We start from the raw sequence: 27,371 nt of genomic DNA, 5'->3' as shown, positions 1-27,371 counted from the left end.
TGGTTAACTGCTTTTATTTTTTTAATCAAATGTTAGTGATTATCCTAGAAGTAACTAGCTTTAGTTACCAGTAACTAGTTAGATTCTGATACATGATTTGTCAGTCAGCAGCTTTCATCAGAGCTGTGCAATAAATAAGAGGAAGGCACAAGAAAATACCAGCTCTGTCAGACTCCTTGCTGTCACCCTCTCAACTGTACTTTCCACACACCATATCCTGACTCCAGGCATTTCTGACAGCCTCTCACTCCTCAGATTTTTGACTTTCTTCTTGGCACAAAAGAAAATCTTCCAAGCAAAACCCTTGATTGTTTGCTTCCTAACCCAGGAGATGAAAGGTGTCATAGTTTCCATCCAAGAGTTCCCAGAAGGGTTATTAGCTAATGTCCATTTCTATTATAACCTCCAGCACTGCAAACCCTCCAAGTGGGAGGAAACCTCTTTCTGACTGATATCATGCAGCTTCTCAAGTCCTCATAAGAATGCTCCTGTTATTGATATATCTATAGAAAGGTGTTTTCTGCCATACTTTTTCTAAGTAGCTGAACAGGCCAGGCTTATGTTTTGGGTATTTTTCATGAGGGAAATGTTAACTGTCCGTGCTCCTGCAAGGATCCTCCTACACTCTCCAAGTGGGGATGCAGAGAGAAACAGAAAAGAGGAAAGAGAGGTATCAGAAAAGAACTGAAGTGTTTTGAGCGGTGCTACCATCCTGCACATCCTACCCTCTTCTTCTTTCTGGTTAGCATTTCTAGGCATAGTAGTCATTTTGTACTGCCTCTGCATGGTGACTGGCAAAATGTTTCTTGGATAAAGATATCCTTCTTCTTGGTAAAGATATCTTTCCTTTTGGATACAGGTATGCTCAGAGATAAGCAAAGCTGCAGAGTGAGGCAGTATAGCCATGTGTGTAAAAGCTCCTGGAGCGGGCCTTAGGATGAGGTTGGGCCTTCAAACAGAATTGCAGCAAATGGCAGACATGCACTCCTCATTTTCCTAGTTTTGGAAGACACAGAACCTTACAAGTACTGATGGATGTATTGGCTAGGGACAAAACAGATTTAAATACAATGGTCTTAAATGGCATTGTATCATATTGTACACATTAGAGGGACTAAGGACTTCTTAGGGCATCTTAGGAACGATTTTGCAACTTCCGTGGAACAGAAAAAGAGAAAAAAAATTACTATATGGTGACTACAAGAGAGATTTAAGCCTGCAGATCCTATTTCCTTCTTTCTACCACCATCCCCATTCCTTTATTTTAATCTACTTGATGTTTTCTAAATGTGGAGAGGTGTTTTATAAGTGGAGAGATAATGGAAGAATCTTTCTCTGTCAACAGCAATTCTTCCTTGTGTTTTTGTTCAAGAAAGAGCACCAGGCTTTGACTCCCAGTGGGGGGATATGGTTCTCTGTGGCTGTAAGCAAGGGTTTTGTGTCAAGAGCTGATTCTCTCCCCCGTGTACTGGAGTCTACTGAAGAGGATCCAGACACATAAATCCTTTTATGGATTTGACCTTAACCTTGTCAAGTTCTGCATCTTAGTTTTTGTCAGCTCCCAGACAAAGAGGACATGTTCAGATGTGTTTATTCTCTTAATATCTGTTTTCTATGTAAGGTTTCTGTTCTAAATCAGACAATTTTAGAGATGTTTACTTTATACTGTCATTTCCTGGAAGAGAGAGGCTGGGTGCTTACCTGATCCTGGACTTGCTGAGTTGTCAAACTGAGTAGAAAGATCCCAAGTACTTAGCATTTTTGTCACTTGTCTGCAGGGAGGAGACCAGTAATGTCTGGGGCAAGAATGCTGGTCCCAGAAGGTTGATGGCCAGGTGTCTGAGACTGATTGGAAAAACCTTACTGCAGTCAAAAACAAGGCCAAAGGTGCAATTAACTCAGAAACTGCTGTAATTTGTATTTCATTATAAGTTGTAAATCAATACAAATAGTCTTGCCAGACAGAGTCAATTGCATTTTTAATAAAATAAAATCAGTAATGAAAGAGAATGCAGAAGTGTGACAAATATATGTTAGGGAAATTTTTCATAGTGTCTCATGAAAACTTAGCCTACAGGATTTACAGAAAAAATAAAATAAAAGGCTTTCCTTACCTTTTCTATACTTAGATAAAGTGGGGCTTCCATACCAATAACTGATGTGTGTAGTGAGTAGTATAGTTTAATTTTAACAAGATATTCCTAGTGTGCATTAGACTGCATGAACATCTGGAGCAGAAAAGAGTCTGTACTGAGAACAGCAATTAATAAAAGATCCCAGTAGAGTCAGATCATTGCAGGGATCTCCCAGACTCATAAACTACACACTGAGTAAGAAGAAAGAAAAGGTAAGCAGCTGGAGGGACCATCCATTTATACTCTGTTTGATTTCCTGGATAAGAACCTCAGTGCACAGGAATGAAAGGGTACTTATGCACTGTGATCAATCATTTTAGCCAAAAATCTGTTGGCATTCAACCAAGAAGATAGTCATAACATTAGATTTTAAATGTCCTTTATATGAAGTAGTGTTAGACAAAGTATTTCTTCTCATAAAATGCCCTATTTTATGTTCTTAAAATAGCCTTTTAAAAATTAAATAAAATAGCAAAACATTTTAATCACTTCAAAAGTCTTTTTAACACCGATCTTCATCACTTCAGTAGAGCATTATTTCAGGATGCTGCCATGGCTGTAACACAGCCCAAGGCAGGGTGGAGGTGGGAGTGTCCCTCTGATGAAACATCTGCAGCTGGGATTTGTGACACAGAGGGAGAACAATCCCATTGACTGGGAGGAGCCTTGATGTCTGCCCTGTGTAAGCTGTCCAATGCAAGTACTAGCAACTCCCAGGACAAGGAACATATACAAACAGTAGATGACAAAAACAAGTTAAGAGATGAAATAGTAGAAGAGCCAGAGCAACAAAGCAGCTGTGGATGCTCTGGAAGGAGCCCAGACAGTGCTAAAGCTATTTAGAAGCACCCTTTTGTCTTCCAAAATTACAGAAGATATTTTTTTCTTCTATCCCTTGAGGTCTTCATGCATAAAAGTAATTAAAGAGCACATTTACCTTTCTTTATCCTGCTCTACCTTAGTCATTCCAAGGGATTATTTTTTCTTTTTAAGTGTAGAAGTGTAAATTTCTGCAAGGTTGAAATAAGTTTATGAATACAGTGCTGATGTTCATAAACATTGAAAAACCACCCAGAGTTTGTTACTGCCACTGTGAAAGATGTCTCACTCTACTATTATCTTAGCTTTATGATATCATGTTTTGTGTGGGATGAGACTTTGCGCATACATTAAAGAAACAAAGACAATAATTATTGAATCAGCACACCAAGAGCAAGAGTGGTTCTTTAATCACACTCTATTCCATGAATACTGAGTGGAATACTACAGTAAAAACCTTGATATTTTGACTGAGACATAGCAGAGCTTTAGTGCTCATAATACTCTACTTTTATGGGGTCATATTTCTGTCTCAGATATATTAGTAGATTGTGCCAAGATTTAGGCTGTGCAGCTGCAGGAACTTGAAAAGTTGCCTCTAGTGTATCAGATACAAAACACGCAACATTAAATTTTGTGAACTATAGCAGTTAGCTAAGTGTATGATGTCTCTTTAAGGAAAGAGATTCAAATCAGGTTTCAGCTAGGGCCCACTGAAACAACTGCAGATTTTGGTGGGTTGTAAAATGACCAGAGTTTCAGGTCTTTACCAGAAGAATGACAACAAGATAAATCATTTGATGTTCATTTCCAGGTGTTCAATGGAAGAAGACATTGCCATGGAAAAGTTGACCTCTGTCTAAAGAGAATTAAAAAGATAGAAGCCTATTAAGGTTGTAGATATCAGCTGTTGATATCAATTCTATGCCATATGGTAAAAGAGATTATTAAGGAAAGAAAGAAAAGGATTATTTAGTGTTTTAATGGGATATTCTAAAAAGCTGATTTAACTCAACTTGATATTTGTAGTTTTATTCTGATAGCTGCTGATAGCTAATAGGAGACCCAACAGGAAGAGAGGGGCTATAATGCAGAATTTAAAATGCCCATGTACTCACTGTGCTTGTTTTCTTATAAACTGAGGTGAAAGAGTTTAGAAATTATCTGGGGATGCTGTAGGCAGTCATACAATAATAGAATCGTTTGGGTTGGGAAAAACTTCGAGATCATCAAGTCTAACCATAAACATAATATTGCCAAATCTGCCAGAGCTGTGTCCCTATGCACATCATCTACACATCTTTTAAATACCTCCAAGGATATCTTTTAAATACCTCAGCCACTTCCCTGGGCAACTTGTTCCAATGCTTGACTGTCACAGACATCTTTTCATCAAAAATCCTTTCCTTAGGATTTTTCCTTCTGAGAAGCTGAGAGGCTTCAGGAACAAAATGTAAACAATGGTTATCTGCTGCTGTGGAATGCAACAGGTGCATCTGTGATTGGTCTCGTCTGCTTGTTTGTAATTAATGGCCAATCGCAGCAGAGCTGACTTGGACAGAGGGTCTGAGGCAGCTGCCTTTGTTATCATTCTTTTCTACTCTGTTCTTAGCTTAGCTAGCCTTCTGAGATGAAACTTTTCCTTCTATTCTTTTTAGTATAGTTTTAATGTAATGTATATCATAAAATAATAAATCAAGCCTTCTGAACATGGAGTCAATATTCTCGTCTCTTCCCTCACCTGAAAACCCCTGTGAACATTGTCACACTTGACAACTCTTTAAATTAAGAAATTTTTCCTAATATCCAGTCTAAACCTCCCCTGCTGCAACTTGAGGCTATTCCCTCTCAAATGATCACTTGCTACATGGGAAAAGAGTAATTCCACTAATTAGGGTTTACTAATAGCATGCGTTACTGCTTTTTGTAAGGATGACAGCTGCATATTTGGATAGCAACACATAGGAAAGGAATTTTTATTTGCAAAAGAAGTGTACAGAAGGTAAGTAACCATGTTCCAATAGTATTCTAAAACCACATCTCCTTAAACTGTTTTTAAAACACCTAGAATCTTATAGAAATTTTGATATTATTACTGACACCATGTATTCCAATACCAAGGGCCAAATATGTTCAGTCCATTTTGCTTTTGTTATGCAGTTTGTTTCTTATACATTAATTCCTTTTGCCTAGATCACTTAGATGAAGCCTTCCACTTGCATCCATAGTGTGCAGAGGATATGTGCACATAGCATTTCATTATCCATGATTTTGCTAAGTGTGATTCTCAGGAAATTACTGGAGCCAAAAAAGTCCCAAGAACTGGAGTAAAAATCTAAGAAAAAGGACAAGATACAAAATGATCAGTTATTATGAAGGTACATTTGGGGGAATAATAAATCATTTGGTCCAAGTGCAACTCGGTTCTCTGGAAAGAGATACTAAAGTCCTCAATGAAAAACATTGCATGGAGAACAGATCATAGGTGAATGTTGCCTTTTTGTGCTGTTTGTTGAGTAGATGCTGCCAACCTTCACAGATTCTTTCCAGCTTTACACTGTAGAGGATGCTAGTTATGCAGGATAAATTCAAAGAGTTGTCAATATCATTTGGAAAGAAGCAAACGTCCAACATCAGATGGAACATACATTGGTTGTAAATAACAGGATCCATATTTTAAAGTCCTGATTCTTCAACTCAGTTTCATTTCTTATACAATGAACAGTCCATATACCTTCACATTTGGCTAACTCTTCTTGGCATAAGCAGATAAAATGGTTGACAACATACTACACAATCATGGTATGCTCCCGAGAGCAGCGGTATCTCTGAATGTGGTAAATAATGCAGAAAGGGCACAAGATGCAGAGAGGAGATAAATATTTAGTTCGAGATTGTCAAAGCATGAGGGAATTATAGCCCTAATAAAATTTAACAGGAGTTGGAGACCTTAATTCCCTTAGGTGCCTTTGAAAATCTCATTTGTATTTTCATTTTAAGCTAGAACAATGATTCTGTGTAATATCAATTTCACTGAGAAGACACCAGTCTATTTTCCACACTTTTAATTTCAAAAAGTATGATTTTCAGCATTGTAAACATATCCAATACAGCTGGTCAGTGAGTCAAAATTTGACTTGAAGGGTCGGGTTACTTTCTGTACTGATTTATCCAGTGAATAGCCACACTGTTTTTTGCTTTGCTTTCATTAACTAGCTGTGTTTAGACTATTCCCCTGATGTTTCCTACTCAATCACTTTAATTATGAGATAAGGACTTACTATTTCCTGCTTTGATAGGAATTGCTCACCTCTGAACTAAGTTGGAGTTAACGATGTTTTTCTCTATTTTCACATTAATAGTCTTTCCTTATTAATTCCTTGGTTTAGTGCATTTCGGTGCATTGAGAAAAAATAAAATTAAATTAGGTAAAAAGAGCTATACTCTACTAAACCAAAACCAAAAATCCTCAGTGTTATGTATCAAGTCCATAATTATTTCTATTCCAGCAGCATTTGCTGTATTTTTTCTATTCAAATCCTGTACTTTTCTGATTTATAAAGTAGAAATTGTTGCATTTGTTAAAAATTTAAAGAAATATCAGTTCTTGTATAAAGGACAACTAGGTCTTTCCTCTTCCCCCTCCCATGTTTGTTTTCATTTTAGTTTCCTGGATTGTTTCACTTACCAATATATTGGTTTTCTCCCAAACTGGGAAAGCAGTAGTTTAAACTTATTTGGCCTTGGTGGATAATCCATCCCTGTGGCTCTTAGCTTCTTTCTGGATGTTTTGACATGGTTACTGAAAAAAGCCAGTTCCATTAGACAATACTTCTGGGGATGCAGCTGTGTACTAATTACCTTTCCAGTTTACCAGCATAAAAATTAAAGCAATATAGTGTAGTCCATTAATTTTACAAACATTGGGGCAGATCTTCAGCTGATGTAAGTGGACATATCTGATGGATTTACTCCTGCTGGGGATAAGGCTTCCTTTATTGACTTTTCAAAGCATTTCCAGCTTTCAGGCCAAGCATTGCAGTACATTTTGATTAATTTCTCTTAGCCTCTGTAGATCTTGCCCATCTTGTCTGTTGTGGAGATTATACTCATCCTGTATCTGAAGTGTAAGGTTCCTATTGTATTTTATTTGCTGTGTTCTGTAAAGCTCCTCACTGATTTTTAATCCATGGATCATTCTTATTTAGCATTACAAGTAGATTTTCAGGATCTTAACACAATAACTCCAAAAATAATGAACTGCTGTCAGCTGCAAGCTTTTCAGTTTAATAGTAAAATAATTCTGTATTATTTTTATTTCAAACAACACTGGATAACCTTAGATTTTGTTATGATAGAAAGCATGCTATTCTTTTTAATGTTTTTTGTGTGACTGCTGAGAATATTGAACAGTTCTTGGACATATTCAAACCTTTTCTTTTCCCTCTTCTCTTTCCTTTAGCTGTAATGAGCTAATCTCTGTACACTATGGGCTGAATGCAAAGTATGAGGAGGAAGGTTTGCCAAAAGAAAAGAAATAATATTCATTGTTGATGTTTGCTAATTTAGAGTTGCATGAAATTCGTAACTTGAAAGTACTTTTTAAATAGTGTTAAATTGAATATGTTTCTCAGAAAGAAAGTGAAGTTCAAAGGAACTTGGACCAGCAGGGATTCTGCCTTGTGAAGAACTATTTGATAAGCCCATCCTGAAAAAGCTGTGTAGTGAAACCCAAGGGCAACATTTCTCACCCACATGGTGCCACAAAATCACCAGACTCCAATCTGAGTTCAGAGAAGAGGAATGGGGCATTTTCTATCAAGCCACATGAAGGATAATCTAGAAAGGCCCTGTCACCAGAAGAGGCAGTGGCAAGCTGAAGCACAATGGCAGCCGGTACCCATGGCTGTCCACAAACATTATCTGCTCTGAAATGGAGATGATCCATAAAGAAGAGGATTCACTTCAAAGATTCCCAGAAAAATCACATGAATCCTTCTGAAACTGTCCCCAAAGTCACCTCTTCAACTGAGCAGCATAGACAACTATCTCACCTGGCCTGAAGAGCAGCCTGGAAAAAAGGTGGAAACACTTTGGTGAAGGAAGGTAGGAGGCAGCAAAAGAAGCATAAAACAACTGCTTAATAATTAAAAAAAAAAAATCTCTTAGTTCATGTTCTGGGAAGGGAAGAGCAAGAGAATATTTTGTATCTGTAAATTTCATAGAAATGGCAAAACTTATTTCTTAGATTGTTCTTTAAAAATGAAAAAAAAAGGAGATTCATTCAAACAGATAACATATATTAAATACCCATGGAAATCCAAAACAAATGCACTGCCTAACCAAGATGAAAGACCAAGAATACTTCTGATGTTTTAATCTGAAAAATAAACAGTTCAGTATATTGATAGGGCTTAATTATATCCTTTCTTACTTAAATGACTTTCTATATTAAAACTGTAGATATTAAATTATGCTAAAGTAAAATATTTTTATCATAATTTAAATTTATTTTATACTTGTGAAACTTTTGTGAGGTTAGTTCATAAATCTACATCAAGCATTTTAATACAAAGACTGTTGACTTAAACTCATCATCTGCTTAATCAACAGTTTTAGTTTATTATCAGAAAGCATCAGTAACCTTGATGCACTTTATCTTAATTTATGCTTTCATCAAATAGAGAGAGAGCTAAATAATAAGGGATCACATTAGAAATGCATTGGAAAATGTACACCAGGAAAAGAATTCAAGAACATTTGGCAGCAATTACTATCTCCATGCAACTAAATGCTGGCAATATCATCACACATTCCTTATCAGAGCCTTCTCCTGTGCTGGTCTTGAAACAGGTATTCTATCTCAAATTATGACTATAATGCATCTATACTGGCAGTACCACTAGGTTATATTTGACTCCCAAAGTCAGTACTATTATTCTGAGGAATCTTTTCATGAAGATACCCTTCCCAGATTCTTCCCTGAGTCCTTGTATATAGGACCTTGTATGTAGTCCTTGTGACTATGAGGCAGTTTTTGAAGTGCTCTACAGCACATCAGGCAGATGATCTTGAAGGCATATTCAGATTTATATGGGCATGTCTGAAGAAAACACCCCTGTGCTAGCAGTGGGCAAGTGCTGAAGGCAAAGTATAAGGGCTACCCTAGTAGCACGCTCCCATGGAATAAAAAATTATTAAGTGGTGTTTGTTTGTAGTTTTTACTTTTCTTTTTTATTTGTAATCTTCCCAAGCACTTCTGGAAGGTTTGGAATGGAAAACTGCAACAAGCATTCACATAATGTCTATTAAAGATGCCTTCTTTACAGTTAAAATATCCAAAGCAGTGAAGTAACTGTGAGAAGCGTGGGGGTTTTTTCCCCACATAACTACACAGAACAGAAACACAGGGGACCATTAGCTTACATGGTAACTTGTTTGTCTACTTTAAACCCACTATTCATCCTTATAAAATATTGAACATTCCAAAACCCAGGGGATGTTATAACAAGCACCACACTGGTTTTCTGTTCTCTTAGACACGGTTGTGGCAGAAGCAAATCCTGGGGGCATGGGTTGTATTTGAGATTTCACAGCCACTTTGCATTTTCTGAAAGCCAGTTCTCATAAATGTGTTTCAAAAACTCATGTACTTCAAACAAAACATTAAAAATGTTCATAATCACTGCATCCTCCAGTGTCAAGAATGCATCATGGTGTTGCAATTATTTCCAAGAAAATTTTTAATATAAATATGTGGAATAAAGGTGTATTTTTCCAAAAGCATCAGACATTAAACAATTTTTCCAAAGTTGGACATTTTCTAGAACTCACAACTTATTTTCTGCCATTCTTTAGTTATCTAGAATTCTACATCACTGATAATGTTCTTAGTTTTGTCCTTCTACTTTCATTTTCCCTATTCCATTGATATTTTCCTTTATCAGTTTCCCTGATGAAAAGCAAAGAGTCATTTACAAAGAAAAAAAAAGTTTTAAATATCATTAAAATTATTACAAAAAAAAAGGTATAAATTAATGGACGGATTAAACTAAAGGTAGTTGTATCAAAACTCAAAATAGGAAGAAAGGTCAGATAACATTTTGGACTCAAGGAAGATAGAGAGTCAGATCTGATGTTTACTTTGAGTAAAACCAATTTCCAGGCACAGAAAAGTCACAGCCCAAATGTCTTTGGCCAGAATTGGGTTTCTTGAGAGTCATTTGGTAAAACTGCTTATTGGGGACCTTCACTTACTCATGTGAGTGAAAACAGTTTGTATGTAATATTAATTCATACTATCATTACATGGAGATAAATAATTGGATGTTTTCATGATCCTTCCACAAAGGCTGCTTATGCTTTTTATAGAATAAAAGCCAAATAAAGAATTCAGCCAAAAATAAGCAGTAGATTGCAATTTACCCATGTTCAAGCTTTACAGAATCCCAGCCAAGGGCTGGAAGAAACAAATGGAAACAAACATGTAAGCTGAACATTGGATGTCCAGCTCTTTTAGAAGTCAGATGCTTCTGTTTTGAAATTAAACTCAAACTAAAAAACTGATTATCTTCTGCTCTAAAGTGAATTGTAAGGTAACTTCACGCCTGTGATATTTGCTTAATGTAGTCTTTGCCTTTGCAATACCTCTTACACTCTTGGATAGTGAACTCTGTGGCTTTGAACAGATTATTAATTTTTTTGTGCCATTCCCAAAAGAATAAAGTATTGGTCTTGGTTTTTGTGTGTTGCACTTGATAAATGTGTCTTTCTCCATGTTATTGTCTTTTGCACTGAGAACATTTTCAGTAAAAATCTTGTTTAGGAACAACATGAAACTGACACAAAGCATATGCATCCCCAGATTTATTTGTCTTTTTGCAAAGTAAGTTTCTATTACCATGTGTACCCTTTTAAAAGCTGCTGAAGTATAAAAGCTTTTACCATTTGGTGAGTAGCTATTTTGCATTACTACTTTATGGAGTCACATCATAATCCATCAAACTCCCCTTTATAATTATTAGTGAATTCTAAATGACAGAGTTCATTCCTCAACACCTTGTATGACAGTGAAAAATAAGGTTTTTCACTAAGTTCCTTGCAATGTAGACTAATTGGTGTACTAATTGACTTTTACTATAATTTTATTGTTTATTGCTTTTAGATTGTTAGCTGACATTCATTTTTCTACTAGAACACAGTAGATATTGTTTTTGTAAAGGCAAATATGCTTTAATTGTACTATACTAGTGAGATGTCTGGGTTTTCTTTTTGAACAACCTGACTATACCTAAGATGATTTTCTTCCATGAGTTTTGTCTCCGGTAAAGAACAAATTGTATTTTAGGCTGGTATGTGACCAACAGAGTATATTGCCATTACAGAGGTAAGGAAATTAGTATAGACCAGATTTTGCACTTTCTGCTGAATGTCCAGTCTAACCTGAGCTAGCATTATTCAGCTGTCAGGAGCTTTTACATTCCAAGTATTATAAGTCATCATCATTAGTGGGTATGGTTACAGTCCTTCAGGTTTACCAGGTTAATTAGATTTGGTTAACACAAAAATGAGTTTAAGTAACATTAAGGATCTGTTCTAGGCCAAGAAACAGGAAAAAAGTCTAAATCAAGCTTGGAGCAGTCCTTTGTAGACATATGCAGATGAAAAAAAGACTTGATAACACGACTTAGAAACAGTGTTAGGTTTATATCTGTATTTCTAGATTTTACAATGCTGACATAGATCACTGGCTACATTTTATTAAAAGCAACTTAATAGGTATGATTTATGTATATGCTCTGTCAAGGGTCTAGTTTGGTGCATTCAAATTCCTATAAAAAGTAGCACAGATTTTTGTATTATGTACTAAATTTCAGGATGTACTGCTGACCATTGCTTGGGCTCTATTTAGATTTTTCATCAAGAAAGACTTACATTTCTTTGACACCATCCATAAAATTTGCCTATTTCATTTAAAGCATGTTTTATTCTGTGGTGTACACAAGTATTACATCATCTTTATTTTTTAAAGATCTATTTTACAATAATGTTATTACCCATAATAAGTTTTATACTGATAGCGCTGACTGCACTGAAAATTGTCCTTTCTTCATGTACACAGGCAAGCAAAGTTAATTTTCTCAAAATTCAGTCTAATTTTAGATCATAGCAACCATGATCTGAAACACATTTATACATACATGTCTAGGTATCCATCTAGTAAATTACAGTGATTACTATTATTTAGTAATAGGGAGTAGGTTTCTTGATTATTCCAGGAAGAAAAATTTCATCATTTCTTATGAACAACATGTAGTTTTCACATTTTTTTTAACAAATTGTGGAGGATTTAAGTGTGATGAAAAAAAATCTAGGTTAACTTGAACATGACAAATAAGAAAAAGGGTAACTTCCCTGTTTAGATTTTGGATATTTAATCAAAAAACATTCATTCCGGCTTGGGAACATATATATTGCTATACTTTTTTTTTTTTAAGCACTAACATTCAAATTTTTTAAATGGAAAAAGAGTCAAGGCGTAGATGCGTAGATGGACAGAGTACTTTGAGAAATGTTAAATGGAACCTCACTTAAGGAATGATTGACATTGTCAGAGAAGTTTGATACTCACAACTAGCTGTTTTATCATCTAGTTAAACCTGTGAAAGCAGCAGGCAAAGACAGAGTTGCCAAGGAAATGCTGCAAACTAGTTATCATAAGATTCCCAGTAAAACTCCCCAAAGTTTCAGTGGAAGAAGGAACCAGAAGAAAATTCAGAAGATGTAAGTCCTACCACATGGCTGCTGAAGTATTACATGTCTTTAGAGGACAAAGTCCCCTGTATTGTCACATTAAGCAGGATAAAAGCAGGAGAAACTACGAGAGAATAAAGGTACGAGCAGTTCATTTAATAAAACAAATCCTTAACAAAGATTTGCAAAGTCTGTGCAAGCAGAGGACAGAAATGTGTCTGGCAAGTGCCAAGTATCTGCCACACCAAGCATGCCATCATGGCTAGGCAGCTGGTAAAACAGGGAGCAGCTTGCTAAAAGAGGGGAACCATCTGAACTGTTTTGAGTGAAGTTTGGTTTCATTGGTGCTCCAGTTGGGAAGGGACACACACAGAAATCATTGCTGTAACAGGGCTGGAGGTCCCCACTGGGGCTGAGTTCAGTGGACTGTCTTTCAAAAAGGCATTTTAGATTATAGTGAAGCTACTTGGATAAATCAACCTTTTAATTTAACTGATTAATCAATGAATTGGGGTCACTTTTAAGACTGCACAGAGCAGAAACAAATCTTTTGTTCTAGCTACTACAAATTAGAAAAAAATGTTCTGTCTTATAATCAAAGATATGTAGACCTTCAAATATTCTAAAGACAATGAAGCATTTTCATCAACAACTTTTCTGTTCTTTCCAAATATATAGTATCAGAGAAAGAATAGTTCAGTAAAACATATATTTTTTACTGTCTGCATATCTGAGTCACTCTTTTACCCTCCAAAGTTTGATATTTTACTGTGAAATCCTTAATTCTCACCCCATGACAAATAGTTTTCCCACCACAGTGTAGAATGGGAGCAGCCTGGCAGGGCATGGAGTTGTTGAGGAGCAGTAAAATGCCAGCATGCAGAGAAAGCTCTTAGTTCTCTGTGATGCCTGTCAGCTCCAGGGAGTCCCAGGGAGAAGGAGAGGCAGCAATAACTGCACAGGTGAAGCACCTGCTGACAGTGGGGAAACTGAGGAAAGCAGAGGGGCAGCTGAGGCACCTTGTCAGGTGTCAGTGAGGCAGATCTGATGTGGGGGACAACTGCAAGCAGGAGGTCACTGAGAGAGGAGCAGTGGGACCAGGAGGCATGGAGAGAGAAAGAGTTTCCAAAGAGGAGAGAGGAAAAACTTCAGAGTCCTGGCAGACAAAGTCACAGAAGTGGGTGGGTGGTGATTGAGTGGGAGGGCACAGGGAGAAGTGAGAATTGATTTCACAGGACTTCAGGGACATGCACACAGAGGCATCAGAAGGGTTAAAATGAAAGCCAGAAATGCTGAATAGCAGGGAGTATAGTATGAGTGAATTGGGAACTGGGATTCATGATGACTTTTTAGGACCGAGCAAAAATATTTGAAGAGGAAGAAAAGGTTGTCTCCCTTTCAGGAGGAAGGATGAGTTAAAAGGTTTGGAGGTCAGAGGGGACACAAGCAGATAGAGAAAATTCTAAGGAAGGAAAGAATATTGAGCGTACAAAAAAGAGAAAGGGAAGCATGAGGGACTTCTGAGAGTGGAATTCTTTAGGGCAAACGGGTAAGGTATAAGTGAGTGAAGAAAGATGTTGATAAGGAAAATATATCTTGTCCCTCTTCAGATATCACAGACTACACAAATGTCTCTTTTCTGTTCAAATAAATAAAAAATTACCCACTGGCCTTAGTGAGGAAATCAGCTCTATGGATGTGGATTCTGAGTAAAATGTCAACCTAGGGAACATGAAGAGGGTAGATATTTTTCCAACAATTATGTGGATATATTCTAATTTTATGAAGGTAATTTGCTTAGGGAGAGTGGGGTGTGTTTGTGTATGTGTGTGTGTGAAATTCACCAGTTTTCTGTGTGGCCCTACAAAAAAGGAGAGCTGAATCCTCATGAGAACTCATCCCTTCCAAGTTTAACACCTTAATTACTCACTTGAATTGATTATTCCTTACAATCCTAGTTTGTCCCATTGCAGAAGTCTGTGCCAGGATTTAAAATTCAACACTTAAAACTTCATTTTGGTGTAATGAAATATCTCTTGTTAATGTTAATTGAAGTTTGCTGTCTGAATCCTTGGACTACAACCTCAGATTTTTTTTGTTTTTAGTCCTGACTTACCATTAAGCTCACTGTGAAAGGTACCTCTGGTTGTCAGGCAAATAGTCATTCTAATTAATTAAACCTTAAAACTTCTCTTTTGTTATGTACCCAGAAGCATACTTATTTAGCAAAATGCCCCACTTTGTTTATAGGATATATGAACCATTGAATTTTAGCTACAGAATAGTTCCACCCTGAGATACCATTCATGAGTGGTATCTCTTGCCTTTATTAAACCTTCATTAACCTTTTACCATTCATCTTCTAATTTCCAGTATCATGTCAACTTTCTGGACTAATTAGTAATTCCTCCTGCCTTGGGACACTAATAAAAAACAACATATTTTATTTTTTTCCTTCTGTTTAGATGCCAGACATTTGCTTATGACAACAACTGAAATCCTTTGAGAACTGCTATGTATTTTTGAAATTAATTCTTCCTCCAAACATAATACTTGAATACTTTGTTTACGTTTTTGGTGCAAATTCTAGTTCCCTCAAGCACAGGCAAAATGCCTATAATTTCTGTGCACTTGCAGTGTGGAATATTTTAAAAGTCTTCTGACTTGGATAATTTTTTCCTATACTTTTTCATCTAGCTTGTACAATTTCCCCCAAATAAATCTCTTTAATACTACTTTTTCTATCTCTAATTTTAGATTATTTCAGTCCTTCTTACCCTCAACACCCTTGTCATTGAATGAACTTACAGAATTTTATGGAGGACTCTATTGTCAGCTGAAAGACTTCTCTGAATTCCCAGGTACTGAAAATTTCAAAAATTGGTTTTAAATTTATTTTTGCTGCCTTTATGTTTGCCCTCATTAGTCATAGATCAGGATTTTCATGGTCTCTCTTTTGAGCTGCTATCTCCTTTCTGATATGCTCTGTCTCTCATTTCGGAATCATCTCCGTTGTTCTTAATTTTTTTTTTAATTTTGTCCTAATCACGCTTCTTAAAAAAACAATTACTTAGCTGGGACAAGAACTGCTGTAGAGGTAACACACTTATTGTAATACACTGTATTGATCACCTTTTGGATGTCATGTTTTAGTACCAAGCTCAGATTTACATTGACTGTATAAATGGTGTGTTGCTCTCAAAAATTTCACTTGACAGCCAGGTTAGAGATGGCAGCATTTTATTAATATCAGAACATATCAGAGTGTTCTAACAGAGTCTCTAATTTTACTAAAACTACTTTACAAAATAGAATCAGTACAAAAGTCTTCAGATTTTCACTGACTAGAAGTGGTGAATCATATGTCACAAATGTCTATCTAGGCATTCTGTACTCTGCTCACATACCCTGGTATGTAAAGCAAACATTTCAAATACCTGGCATACACAGTCCAAAAGCATAAGGCTATTAAAAAAAAAATAATACTATATCTAATATAAAATTGATTTTATAATTTTATAATTTTATAAAAATTATGAAATATAAAAACTTTCTCATTGGTTCCATTATGTTATTAATCCTTCCTACCTGATATTAATAGCATACTTTCTTCTTTATTTCCCTCTATGCATTTCTTTATAGTCCACCTCAATGATATCCAGCTTTTATAACAAAAGTCTTGAATATGCCAGATTCAAAATGTCTGCTCTTAGTTTTCAGGGTACTGCCAACAAAATAATTTAACCTAAACATTCATTTCACATTGCTGAGCCCTAGGTTTGCAGCTTCATTTGCAGTCACTCTTCTGTCTGAATACATCTCTTCAGTTCCACCATTTCATCATTTTCTTCTCCTTGTCCCACTTCATTTGTGCTCATTTCATGAGGCATAGAATATCTTGTAATGCAGTATATATTCTCTGCCTCGACTTGTTTTGTGGTAAGGATGCAAATGCACTGGTGTTGGTAAGGTATCTTGATATCTTTTCTGAAGCTATCATTGCAGTTATGATCTGGTCAATTTATATTTGCAGAAATTTAAATGTTAAGGAATACAAAACTTCTGGATATTTTGTAATTTAATTGAAACCAGTAATTTTACAGACACAGGCAAGCGATATATTTCCACATAAACTCATTTTATTTCCTTAACACAGGCAGTAGTTTCTTATTAGCACACATTATTTTTTTCAGTCATGATTGTTTTGGTATATGAAGATCTCTATTGTCACAGAGAGTATTTGTAGTAACCTTTTTGTAAACATCTATTGAATTATATGTACTTAAGCACATTTGGATGAAATTGCCTATTTTCTTTTTGCTTGTGGTAGGAAGAGGTTTGCATTTTCTTAGTCTTGAGGATGAGTCCTTTGAAAGCATGCAGGTGTGATTCAGGCTTATGGAGGGGCAATTATTACCAGTGCACTGCCATTTGACCCAGGTGTGGGGTTATGTACAGGTAAAATAATTTTTATTCTCAGTTTATGTATGAATTCTCCCATGTTATTTTTCCCTTTGTTTTAATAGCACCTTTTTTGTACTTTTTTTTTTGAGACTCAGTTGCAACATACCAACCACCTTTCTTTGTGCCCAGATTCTGTTTCATTTCCTTGTCCCCTCTAAGTTACCAGTTTTTAACAAACCTGTACAAATTTTTCTAACGGCTTACTTGTCCCACAGGAATTTAGCTTTCATTTTGCTTTCTCTAATACACATTTCATACCTTGTCACTTCAGTTCCATTAGGGCCTGTCATTTATATTATAATAAGTCATTCCTGAGTTAATCAACATTCCTACTTACAGTGCTTATTAATGTGACACGTTGTGGTGTTCCTTCTTCTGTGACCACTAAATTTTAAAGTTCTCTCATAGCACTCCCTCTTTGAAAGTGATTTTTTTTGTATTTTACTCTTTGTTTTTTCTTTTTCCCACCCTCAATGACATTTTAATTTTCTTTACCTTGCATATCCTTGTCAAATAAGCTTAATATCATGGTGGTTGCTTTCCATTTTTCTTTCTTTCTTTGCAAATAATTTTCTCAGATGCCTAAAAGTTCATTTATCCTAATGGCATCAATAATTATTTGTATGAAAGTAAAGCCTGTGGGACCCAGTCAGGTGAACTCCTATTATACTGAGTGCTGTGCAAATAAGTCTTTGCCAGAGGTCAACAGGAAACAAAGTTAAGATTTCAGTTGCACATTTAATTTAAGAAAATATGCAATAAAGTATAACAACAAAGGGCAGGATAAGGAGAGTGAAGGACACGCCACACCAGGGCAGTAGATACACTTTGTCCTGAGCTCATTAATTTTCCACTCCTCTCTGGGACATTCAGTTGAACCCAGTTACCCCAAGTGCCTGCAGAGCCTGCAGAGAAACCAGCTGGAATGGAGCTCTTTGGGAGCTATCCTCAGTATGCTCCTACTGGCAGCATGACTTGATGCAGAAAACCCAGGAATCCTGGAAATTTGCACTCAGACTTGATAATACTATTTGATAATGGTGTCTTAGTATAGGCAAATATGCGCATCAAACCCATCCTAAAATTCCTTTTCTGTGGCTAGTATCAATTGCCATTTGTAAAGGTTCTTTGTCAGTATAGGTTGAACAAATCTGACACGAAGGTAGGAAACATCAGTCACTCAGTGCTCCCAGACTCTTGACTGAGATTTGCAATGGGAAACGTGGTGTTTGTCTTGTTTTGCTTATCCTTACAACAAACAAGTGTGTTCAAGTCTCACTTTAGGCTTTGTTTTACAGGCAAATGGTTGTTTTTTATCATTTTTTGTGGAGGGTCATTGTCAGGATTATTGCCTAATACTGAGATGAAAAATTTGTCTGAATTATCTTGTGAACATGCACAATTGTGGAGTCTACCACCCAAAATAAGTATTCTATGGTTTTCTTCTACCAATGTTCTTCAAACATTGGCAGAATACCAACTCATCTTTTCTACACTTTACTTCTGTATCTCAGTATACAAAAGTATATTTTGTGGTTATAATACTGCATGCCTTTTTACCTTCATCCTGGAGTAGTGACAACAAGAAATTTCTGGTTTAATTCTCACTCAGCCTAAGTCTTTAAACCACACCAGAACACAAACTTTCAAACCCTATTAGCTAGGGAGTAAATTACCATGACCATACCTATGTAGTTCTTCCTTCACAGGTCAGTCCATCTACATCCCTGGTATCTTGTTACTTGTCTCTCAAATGTCAGCAACTTAGTGACAAATTTTTATAATGCAATACTTATAAATAAACATATTTTGAGACTTTAAAAAATTCACAAAAGATATAGTTGCATTTGCCTTCTTACTGACATATACTGTAGATTCCTCTACTTGACTTGTTTCTACAGGTAAAGTCTATCCTTGAAAGTTATATTGCTATTGTTTGGATGATCTTGTGATTTAAAAATAGTGAGCACTACATTCACTAATATATTCACTAATAATGTGAAGAAAAAAGTGTAGATGCACTTTACATAGAGATTGCTTAACTCCAATATGTGTGGGATATTTATACATTATATAGCATCTCTATATCTGTGTGATCATGAGTACTCAAAGATGATTGAACAATTTTAAATATATATCCCATAGATATTGTGGGAGAACTTGCTGTTTAAGATGAGCTTCTTTGGTTCTTCTAGTTACTCAAACCTTTTTCAACCTTAACACCATACAAGTTTTCCCTTCTAGCTAAATATTTGTACTGCATATCATTTTTTCCCCTGAGGTATATTAGCTTACATTTTCCCCCATGTTAAATCTTGTGGGTAATTATCCAACTTCTTTATTACTCCTCCTATGGCAGCTTTAACCCTCCCTTCATCATCTGCTTTCTGAACTCTTCCTGCTAGAACCAAAGCAAAGTCTGGAACATAAATACACACAACTATGTACACTTTAAATTCCTAAATGTGCTTTTTTTCCCCCCTGAAAACTTGGAATACATTTGCTTTCTTCATAGCTTTGCTTTCTTCACAGCTACACTGATGTAATATCTCTATAAAATTGCTCAATGTGAGTGAAGAGTCAGGCAGCATGGTCCTGATTGGAAGTCTTGTTGATAAGGCCCTTATTGACTTCAGTAGTCTTGATATTTCAGCCATAAATCTCTAAGACCGAGTGATAGGGTCAATGGTTTTGTACTCTGTAAAATTTCACTTAATAAATAAATGCAAAATTTCATCCAAAATGTCCCCATAAATTTATACCTCTCTTTTCTCATTCTTTAAATCAATATAGATGCAACACAAGGAATGTATCAGTGTCAAGATATCAATAGCTCTGCCACTGTTGTCTGTTGGTTTATATGCTTTTCCCTTTAAAGCTAGGAATACAAATATCTCTATATTGTTCATTTTTTATAACTATATAAATTCAAATTCAGAATTATTTTTCTGCTTTCATTTCAAATGTAGCTTAAAAAAAACCCAAAACCAACCAAAGTCAAAATCCCTCGCTGAGAGAAAAAGAATGTCTGCTACATTTTAACCCAGTGTGCTGTGACTTAATGAAAGGACTGTGTTAGAAACCCAGAGAAAGGAAGCTCTGTAGCAGCATCAATGACAGTGTTAATGGTGCTACTCTGTCATGTAGAGTCTGCAGAGGGCATATAGACCTTCTTCAGAAAGATACAGAAAGATGTTGATGGATTTCATAAAGCTGACAGGTCATTGCTATCCATTGTCTTGCAGAACAGATTAATAGATTCATTGGTTCTTACTAGACAAAACTGCTCACAGAAGATAGAATTTATCCTGAAAAGTTGCTGCATTTCTGCTTGCTGGTACAATATGCTCTTTGGCTTTCCATCTTTCAGTTGTTGGCAGATACTTAAATAAGAAACACAGAGAACCCATTTACAGTTATGGGTCTCTGTCCTCACTCATAATTATAGTTATTAAATAGATTTTAAAAGCTCATTTTGTCAAGAATAGAATTCTACATAGACTCTGGTGGTACAATTAATCACCCTCTAGATATGTCAGCAGCATGATACAAGAGTTGGTAAATTTAATACTATTTTTTTGTGTTGGATGGAAATCAAAAAGGAACTCTTTGGCAATATGCCTCAGATCATTAAAAAGTTGTCAGTGTGGCACTCCAACCTTGACAGCCACAGATCAGCTCTGGAGGGAATTAGCAGAGCCAAAGGGAACCTGTAAAACCAAACGGATCTGCATTCTGTTATCCTGAATATTTCACCTGATGCATTTGCTTTTAAAAATAAAGAGAAAAGGGGGGAAAAGTCTATCGTCCTTTACATCAGGAAGCAAATAGAGCAGTAATTTGACTCTTACAAATATTGGTGAAAGGCCATTGTGTGAGAATTCCCATCTATAGGAGTGTGTGGTGGGTCATCAAGGGCATGTAGGTGTTACAGTCTGGCTCTACATGGTCTTGGAACTGGTCAAACAACTGTTGCATCACAATCTATGTGTCCACTACCTTTCAAACTGCATGCCAAGAAACTGCAAAATCCAAAATGATGATAGCAAACATTCCTAGTTTTTACCCTGCTGTTATAAAAAAAAGTCAGAGGAATATATGTGGGCTCAAAAGTTAATGCTTTTTACAAGTGTGATTTTATATATGACTCATTCCAGAATACTGAGAAATGGTCAGTGCTAACTCTCACAGAGTATTACCAATCCTGCAGTGTTATTTGAGATAATGCCTGAAGTGGGCTTGATTACTGTGGTTGCTTGCTGTTCTTATTTGAGCTGTATCTCTATCTCCTTTCATTTAACAGAATTGTGTTTGCAAGTCTGAAACTGTTTCACCATACAGTTTTTTTGATCCTTGACTAGCAGGGATGCTACTGTTGGTTTGAGCCTCCTCTTTTCAAGTCCCACCAAGTCATGGAAAGAGATGCTCCCTGGTTAAAGAGAAGCCAAAACAGTGCCAGCTGTATTTCATTGTCTTTCCCAAACTGAAGCAGAAAGAAGCACATATTTGCAAAAACAAAATAGTAATCTGGTTGCTGGACTCTATTGCCTACACAAATGGCATCCATGGACATCATATGGGAAAACTAGATCTTGTATTGATTACAAAACTAGATCTTGTATTGATTACAGCAAATGGAAAGGTTTTGTGACAAAACTACTACATCAAAAACTGTTGAGTCTATGGATTTTCTGGAAAAAAAAAGAACATTCATCTTAAATTCTCCTAAGGCTATTGGCAGGTGACTAGCTAAGTGGTTGTAAACCAGGGTGAAAAATGGATTCTGTGGAGGCAGAAGGTACTTTTGATGTACTTTGTCTCTCTTGAATAGTTCCATTTTGATGCTTTTTGATTGCTTTGAGCAATTTTTAAATGCTGTTTCTGTTTTCGAGAGAGATCATGGTCAAACTATCGCCATGCATCAATGAATTGGAATACAGTGTACAAAATTTATGAAGACAGAAGATTTTCAGACTATTTTTGCTATTTTTCTTGTAGGCGGTGGGTGTAAAGAAAATAAGACGTCCTCATTCATGAGGGGTTGGGATAGAGCTAAGAGTGTCACAGTTGTGTACCTCCATGTCTTCTGTATTAAGACATTTTTGCCTACATACCCAATACAAAAATTGGAATGGGAATATCCCTATGATACATGGGTGTATTGCAATACTAAATTATGATAGTCTGCACTGAAATGCCATAGATAGGGGACAAATTAATAGTAATAAGGTATGAGGGAGAGGTAGAATTTCTAACTGAGCTGTTTGATGCTAATTTAAATTTTAGGTCAAGCAGGCTCCAATACATACAGACTCACTCTCCAGTCTGCCACTTCTGACCAGTGTGCATTTTCCTCATCAAAACACACAGCACCATGGCTAGTCAGAGTTCTCAGATTACCTTAGCCTAACCTTAGGCTTTAGTGCTACTTTTTTTTTCACTCCCTTTGCTGCATCTTGCTCTCTGCTCTTAGAAAAAGGGAATATATTATAATCAGTTTGCTGTTTCAGAAGCAAAGGAAAAAAAGGGTAAAGATTACTATTCATTGGGGCTTGTCTAGTTCCTTCTCCTACCCAAAACCACTAATCTTTTAAATAAATAGAAATGCCCAAGTTTCTAATACTGGAGGCTAGCACCTCTCAAAAGGTCTTACACTGTCCAAAATATATTTTTAGTCTGAACGTTTAAATTTAAAAAAGAAATGTAAAATCTCCTTATTCCTGTACTCTAGCCCTCAAATTACTGTACAATAGCTCAATTTCATATAAGTGTTTCAGGCAGTTTAAAGGGATCTAAGTGCTCTTTGGCATAGCTTGTCCATCAGCAGGCTACATACTTCAGCCTCTCTAATTCAGGTTCAAGTAATGCAGAACAGCTCATTTCTTCCCATTTCTGCTCTTTCTTGCTTTTCAGTATATAAGGTGTATATAAGGTGTCAGCAGGGCTGTACTTTGTTAAATATCAGTTGGGGGAAGGCTTTTAGTGATCCCACTTTGTCCATTATAATTCTTCTACCAGAAAATATTCCCCTTGGATCAACTCCTTATGGCATTCTCCCTCACCCATTTTGGTTCCAGCAACTCAGATAAGTGAGCCTTGCTGTTTAAATAGTGTGAACCTATCTGGCTCATCTTCACCCAGACACTTTGGGGAGTGATTAAATGAGCAACAGAGCCAGGTGATGGGGGGGCTGAGGAGGAGGAATAATAATAATAATAATAATAATAATAATAATAATAATAATAATAATAATAATAATAATAATAATAATAATAATAATAATCTCTAGGTCAGTAATGAGCTGCCGTGGACACAGTGGTTGCACTGGCATGGCTGGGGCTGAGCAGCTGCAGCCATCCAGTCCTCAGAGGTCACCATGCAGAGAGCTGAGACAGAAGATGTAGAATAGGTCCAGGGGGTACCAAAGCAATTAACATCACCCCTCATTTTGATGCCAGGTAATTCAGGGAAGGTCCTGTGGTATGCTTCAACTCAGCTGGCAAGAGCAGGCTGTGAGAGCTGGTGGTGCCTGCTGTGGAGCCAGGCAGGGAGGCTTTAGCTTGCTGCCTGCAGGGGCACCTTGCCTCAGCTGCCTGCTCCTGGTGCTCTGGCAGAGAGGCTGCTGCTCACAGCCCACCAGGGGGAAGGGTCTTTGTGCATGTTACTGATGCACTTTGCAAAAAAAGGACATTTTAAGCCTAACCAGTTGACTTTGCACTGAAGCATGTAAGAAATGCCTGCTGTTGCTGCTAGGAGGCTTGTATTCTCCTCTAGATAAAAAAGAACAGGAGGTGACTTTTTAAATGTCCTGATGAGTTTTTTTGGTTGTTTTTTTTTTCAGTGAACAGCTGAATAAAACTTGACCCATTTATTTTTAAACTGCTTCCCTGCCACCAGTGCAGTGGTGCAGCTCTTTGGTGCAGACAAAACCCAAACTGACCTTTATGGCATTTACTGCTGCACTTTAGGGAAGACTCTTCTTTCTTCTTACTGGAAGGCAATTGGGGTGCTGGCAGATTTGCCAAAGTCATGCAAAATACGCATTTGCAGAGGGTGATGTGAAATGGAAACGCTTGCTCAGAGAAGTTGTATTTCAGTCCTCTGTGTTTCCTAGTGCCAAAAGGTGAGCAAACATATTGCAGGCCTTTGGCTGGGTCTAATCCCAGGCAGGTGGAGACTCAGATGATTCTCTGGATGAGTCACAATGTTCTTGCATCATGAACAAGGTATTGCAATGCCAGGAGTCTGGCTACAGTATGCCAGTGTTTGAGATTTTATTTTCTTTAAAGAGTGAATAAAAGGAAATATAAGCTCTTTCATTCTCTCTACATCTCTCCCCTTTCCAATATTTTTAAGTATATAAAAAAAATCAAAGCATTTCAATGTCATTTCAATGTATTAAAATATGTGACATTGAAAATATGTGACATTGAAGATATGACTTTTTGTCTCATTTTCTTCAAACTCTCCCTTTGCCATATCTGTGCCCTTTTATTAGTGTCCCCTCTGCTTCCTAATTTCTTCATAAGTCCATCATTCTCTTTTCTCTCTTGCTTCTTTGCTTTCTTTGACACATAACCTTTCTATCTTCCTTTTCCTCTCAATGTATGAAATTCTAGTTTTCTGCAAAATTTCTCATATTACAGGAGTACTGTCTAAATGTAAATATATAAGGAAAAACAAAACAAAAATTTCTTTCCCACCAAAGTGTATACTCATCTGGCTTCTACATTAAGACAGCAGCAGCTAGCAAAACACCTAATAGTAAATCTTACTAGAAATTTTTTTAATTACTAAATTTTGATCAAAAAGAAAGTTTTTCTTTGTATCTCACTTATGAATTGTCTTTTTCTTACTGCTTAAGGGTTTATATTTTAATATTATATGTATTCAGAAAGTGTCCAATGAGACCACAGTAAAATACAAATCATCCATCTGTGAAGCCTCACTGGGTCAGTGTGCTTGGAGTGCCAAAACTCCCATTGTCTACTCCTCTACAGAGCCCTCTGTTCAGGAATTTATTTATATCACCTGCTTATGAAATGCATTCAAAACAAAAACATCATAATTAAGCCTTTATGCCAGAATTTCAAGATAATTAAAATTCAACTCTTCTCTATAATTTTAATCTGGCTAAAATCAGAGGTAATTGCAGAGCTGAAAGAGGTTTTTTTTTTTCTCCTAGGATCTGCTTTTGTTGAACTCTTTGATAATATCATGTGAGATGAGTTGATTTTATAAAGAGATTTCCAATACAGGACTGGTAGTGACAGTGATAGGCACCTGGAATTATCTATGATAGATGGACAGAGAGGTAGGATAAGCATTTTTAAATCTTTTTTTTTTCTGGGAAATGAAATCCTTCACTCCTACGATCTCCAGAGTTGTTTAATTTCGTTTCCACTGAGCAAGTCATCTCTAACAGCAGCCTTTACTTCATGGGCTGAGGTGTAGGCAGCAAGCATTTTAATGGAAAGGAGTGACACCCTCACCACTTGCATTTGCAGAACTCCACAGGCACCCCAGCCTGGCTGCACTTGGCTCTCACTCCATGCCCAGCTCAGGCAATCACAGCCCCAGGGTTGGAAGAGCATTTCTCCTGGGGCAGCCTCCTGCCTTGCTGCCTTGTCCCTAAATGTGTGCCATTCCTCTTTGGGCAGGTGCTCCTGAACAGCTTCCCAGGCTGCAGCAGTGCCACAGAAGCATCTGTGCAGCACAAAGATCACACTGGGCTAGGAAACATAACCTGACCAAGGGCCTTCTGCACTCTAATAATATACCCAGGCTCCAAAAGTTCAGTGGGTAAATGGGAGATGTTTGTCTCTAACGGGACAAATCTTTCATATTTCACTCCGCCTTTGACTAGTGGACTTTTGCAGGAGTACTTCACAGTGTTCCTGTTCTCACATTCCTGTGAGTTTGGAAAGTGTGATGGTCCCATTGGAAAGATAATGACCCAAGGCAAGGTTGCACCACCTCAAAAACTGCACCTCCTTTAGTAGAGTCATCTGTCTTGGCCATGGTTCCTCAGCCACAGGCTGAGTGACAGACTGTACATTTCACAGTGCCCTGATTTAGCTCCCTCTAGAACAGGGGATTAACCAATGATCCCTTGTACCCTTTTAGTTGCGCGTGGTGGCCTTAATGCATACATCTCTTTTTTGTCTCTTTTTCGCTTAAAATTGCCTAAACCTGAGAACTGTCACAGCTCACTAGAGTGATGTTTCTGGCATGCCCCCAGTGTTTCTGTTCCCAGGCATTAGATTTATTGCCTTGGATATTCAACATGGATAAATTTGCAATATTTTGTAAAAAGGTACGAGGCAAACCGAGTACTTGTCTACATGGCCTGCAGTGAACTGCCACTTGAGGGAAGCTCTCTTACCTTTCAACCAATTTAGATCTTAAAGAAAAAATATTGAATTAGTCCCAAGGAGTAATGCAAGGGCAAAATAACACAGACAAACAGTGTTTGTTGATGATCAGTGGCCCAGGACCTGTGAGTGAACCAGAAAGCCAGGTCATTTGGAAGTGTAGCTGCAATGCAGGTATGCAGCTACATATGCAATGCAGGAATGCAAGACACTTTATTTCTGTGATTCTCAATTGGAACCTTAATGAACATAAAGACATTGGTCTAACTTTTCTAAAGCAGTGGGCAAGTTAACCTACTCTTCATGTGCAAAATGTGACTTAGGGTCACTACCTACCTGAAGATCTGGGGTTTATGCTAGTACTGTATTTTATTGGAAATACTAGGTCAAAGATCAGGTTCAGAGTTCTGGTGTTTTGCATGATTTGCAATACTACAGCTGACAAGAACTTGAGAGCAGTGCCAAAATATCATCTGAGCACACTGCACCCACATGAAAGGCTCCAAATATCAGTCTCACTTGTATTTCTGATGGACAACAAGCACTTGTTTCCTCTTTTTCTCTTCTCATCATGTCTATTTGAAATGGAGGCAGAGCAGGACAAAGAAAGCAACACAACACTGGAGTACTGCCTGGCATCTTCCCAGACTGCCATACTATGACTACCATCATCTTGGACTGTCAACCTGGGATGCTCAGACTCTCACTGAGGCTGAACTCTGAGACCCTTTCTGACAGAAGTATACACATAAAAAGAAAGTTCCTTCCGTTTAAACAGGGAGACTGTGGAGTTAAGCAAATGTTTAGGGCAGTGGAGGAGAGAACA

This window comes from Agelaius tricolor, unplaced genomic scaffold (genome assembly GCF_023055355.1).
Source record: "Agelaius tricolor isolate 1412-34295 unplaced genomic scaffold, bAgeTri1.0.p SCAF_8, whole genome shotgun sequence".
In the NCBI taxonomy this organism is placed as follows: Eukaryota; Metazoa; Chordata; class Aves; order Passeriformes; family Icteridae; genus Agelaius; species Agelaius tricolor.
The sequence above is the reverse complement of the archived record's forward strand: the minus strand, read 5'-3'. Positions refer to the sequence as shown.